Here is a 4086-nt window from a genome sequence, read left to right on the forward strand (position 1 = left end):
GCTGGTATTTTCCTCAAATGAGATATTACATCATACTTGACCGACACCTTAGAAGGTGGGTCAATTCTCTCATTCTTGGTTACATCTTTGTTCCTAGGCTCCTTTCTAGGTGGAGGATGTGGGTCAGCTAACTGGCGACCTGATCTAAGGTGGACCTGATCCACTTCTGGCGCATCTTCTTCGGGGAAGTGAAGAGACTCACTATCATCCTCAAACACACCTATAGTGAGAACGTTGAATTCTTCACTAGGTGGAACTTTCATGCGCTTCGCCATATGTTGATATTTCTTTGGTACGAAGCGCAGAGGAGCGACATCTTCCATCACTCGGGGTAGTACACGGTGTTTTGGCCGTTGTTCCCTCCAGTCTTGGGGTTCTTGAGAAGCTGGTACACTGGGCCATCCATCACGGCTGCAGGGAATGTGAGCCTCTCTTTTACGCTGACCCTGGGACGTGGTCCTATGACCGAGGTACGGGAGGAAGCCTGAAGAGATAATTGGGGTAAATTCATATCCTGATGTAAAAATCATATCATCATAAGTTGGCCTCATATTTGAAGATGCGCAACTCACCGAGCTATCTTGAAGATTGGCAACATTTGCTGTAGCCATCTTATTTCCTTTCTTTAAGATTTTGAGGAGATCAGTATCAATGGTCCCCTCATCGATCATTTTCTGTATGATATTCTTCACAACAAAGCAATCTTTGAGTGTATGGCCCAAAATGCGATAGTAGTGACAGAAATTTGGGTCATGAAATTTTGAAGCTTCTTCTGGCCTTTTAGGCTTGGGAAGTTCTATAAGACTCAACTCCTTTAAACCATTAAAAAGGTCATCAATTTCTTCTACAGGAAAAGAATACTCCCTGTTTTGTCGCTCGCTGAGAGTTGGCCTCCTACTGACCTATGCATCTCGCTGCCCTTGATTCCCTATAGGTGATCTTCCGGGCTGGAACTGAGGTTTTACCGTCGTTGTCTCCATGGCTTGTGCAGACTTGGGTTTCATCGACAACTTTTCACGCTGACCACCTTTGTCTGTAGGCTTGTTGAACGTTGTTTTTGTTCGACAAGTGACAAGCTGCATAAAATTTTCTATGTCCGTGGATTTTGAAGCTAACTCTTCAAACGTGAGGGGCCTCACTCCTTGTAACTGGACAGCCACTTCTGAGCGGAGATTGTTCATGCACATGCGCACTGCTTCTGGCTTAGTGATTGGCTGTGGGCAATGAAGACTTAGGTTTCTCCATCTATTTATGAAATCAGCCGCCCTCTCGTTGAACCCTTGTTCAGTTTGGGTCAACTCAGTTATGCCCACCGTCCTCTGTGTGCTATAAAACCTCTTGAGGAATGAGTTTTGCATTTGTTCCCACGTTTTTATAGAGCTTGGAGGCAACTTGCTGTACCAAGTGAAGGCAGGCCCAGACAATGTATGTACAAACTGCCTAAGGAGAAGTGCTCCGTTGTTAGCTGTATCCTGACAAGCAGCAAGAAAGTGTGCTATGTGCTCATGGGGAGATCCACTCCCGTTGAACTTACTAAACTGCAGCTGCCTATAATTTGTTCGGAAAGGAACTAGGTCCACATCAGGTGGGTATGGCTTAACATACCCTGGACACATCGAGTACTGAGTTTGCATTAATTGCGACTTTACCCCTTCAGCGATCATTCTTTGGATCGCCTCAAGGTTAAGCCCTGCTCCTCCATGTTGGCTGCTAGCACTTGCGCCACCATCCCCTTCATTTCCTTTGCTTTGGTTATTGCTCATATGAATTCAAAGGGCTGCTAGCTTGTCTTCCTTTTGCCAAAGCGCTGCCGTAAGGTTGGCTAATTGCTCCTCAACGGGACGAGTTTCATTCGCAGCTAGGACTTGTTCTGTATGCTCTGCACCATGGTGAAGTTCTATCTCATTCTCAGAAGGACAAGGAGTGCTATCTGATAGGGGATTGTAAGACCCCCCATTGCTTGACCCAAGTTCTTCATGATCTGAACCCTTCTGGCTCCGCGTCATGCGGCGAGGACCTTCTACAACAGTCTTATGTGCCTTCTTCCTCTTGAAGTGTATTAATGCTGAGGATGTCTCGCTACTATTGTCTGTCACCCCTTTGACACCAACTGGCATTGTGTTGAATACTTCAAATGAGTTGCCTGAGACCTTCTTACGAGTTGGCCATGGAGCGAGAGTTCTGGTAGTCTTGTTTTTTGTACTTGCCATTTCTTTTGCCCCATTTCCTCCACTGACTTGGATTGTTGATGGAGAATCTCTTCCTTGTATTCTGCTATAACCCTAATCGGCTCGTACTGCCATCTCTCTTTGTTTCAGGGCGGCCCGCTTTTTGCGTGCATGAGCAGCCTGCTTCACATACTCTTGTCGTCGTGGATCTGCCTTCACAAATTCTTCATATTCTGGCCACTTCGATAGAGTTTCTACACGCCGCATGATGGCGCCACCAACATTATCAGCAGAGATAGAGCATCCTGGAAGTATTTCCTTCAAAGCTTGGCAAACATTTTGTGTCATGATGGCATGGAAGCTAGCATGGCTCCCCCCACGGATCCTTGCATTGATCTTCCTTTCTCTATTTCTGATGGGATATGCCACTTGCTTCCGCTGTTGATTGGTCATGTTTGCATCAGTTGCCACTGGGAAATCAAGCCATGCATGGTGAGCACTTTGCCGTCGACGGCGACATCGTGCTGGATCAACTGAGCCTTCAAATGATGGTCTTGGTGCTGGCACCGATGAGGACAAAGGATCTGATATTGTAGCAGTTGGATCCACATGACCAGCTTGGAAGTCATCTGAAGTGACAAACACCCCCTGCCACTGGAGCGAGCGTCTATTGCTTGGCTCACCCTCTAGGCATGGTCCAATGGGATTATAGCCCATGGTGGGGAAAAATTCAGGTGCATCAACACGAAGTTGGTTTCTTGGACGAGGTGATCCTTGATGTGTGGAAGACTCGGTGTCCTCAGACATTACACCTTTTCCTTTGTCCGCGAAGCAAGCCCTTTCAGCTGCCCCTACGTTTCTTGGGATAAGCTTATGTGAGCTTTCTCCTGACCCTTCACGTGTGCCCACCCTAAGTTTTGAAGGTGTAAGGGGCACTGCGACTTTGGTCGATGTAGTTGAAGCGGATTGTCTTGGCGATGCCACCTTTAGTGATCCCGTCTGTTTTGCAAGAACAGGCCACTCTTCGGGTGTCATGCGAACAACCTTTGATGGTACCTCCTGGCTCATGACCTTGGTAGGTGACATCTTTGTGAAACCAGGAGGAACTGAAGTAGATGAAGAAGCTTCACGTACATGCTGATCCTTAGATGCTCTTGCAGCTGCACGCATCCTTCTCTTTGCTGACTTTGTGAGAACAGGAGTAAACCCTTCCTTCAGTGCAGAAGAGACTTCCTTTTCTTCTGGCTTAGTTGGGGATGCAGCTGTTGTTTCCAAACTCTTGCTAACTGCAGCCACAAGCGGACCAATAGGCACATCTAGCCAGAGGTCGCCAAAGCGGAGAGTGACGAATTGCTGGACCTGTCCCTCCATACCTTCACAATAAAGAAAACCATATATTAATTTTCTTCATCTATTTTTTGTATATGCATACATAATGTTTTATGCTTTATGTACTATGGAAATTCATATGTTGCAATCCTATGTTGGAATTCGAAGATGAGGGGAGAAATAGGTCCCACTGGGCGTGCCAGAATCTGATGACGGGAAAATGGCAGGCGTGAGACACGCGTCCACGTCATTGATACAGAGTTAATAATTCAAATACGTAGATGCATACAATAAAAATAGGATCAAACATTGCAGGTACTTTATTTCCAGAACTCTTACATTTACATAAAAATTCTGTTAATTACATCTCCGAAGAGAAAACCCCTGATTAAGAATTCCAACATATCTACTACATAAGATTGCAACACATTCCTATTACAATATGCTACAAGAAAATTCCTCCTCGCGATCGTCAATGCACTCCTGCTTGGGTACTTGAAGTTTGCTTTCATGCAAGTACTTCTCCATAATTTCATGTTTGATATGTTGGAGCATATATTTTCCTAACATGTTTAATTGTGGTCAACCT

At 45.7% G+C, this 4086-nt stretch overlaps 1 pseudogene; it reads right to left on the reverse strand.

The window, feature by feature from the left end:
* Window positions 1-322: 322 nt before the first annotated feature.
* Window positions 323-3539, reverse strand: LOC147964249 (uncharacterized; annotated as a pseudogene).
* Window positions 3540-4086: the final 547 nt, after the last annotated feature.

Source organism: Triticum urartu, chromosome 6A (genome assembly GCF_056163025.1).
Source record: "Triticum urartu cultivar PI428250 chromosome 6A, HENAU_Tu73, whole genome shotgun sequence".
Taxonomy (NCBI): Eukaryota; Viridiplantae; Streptophyta; class Magnoliopsida; order Poales; family Poaceae; genus Triticum; species Triticum urartu.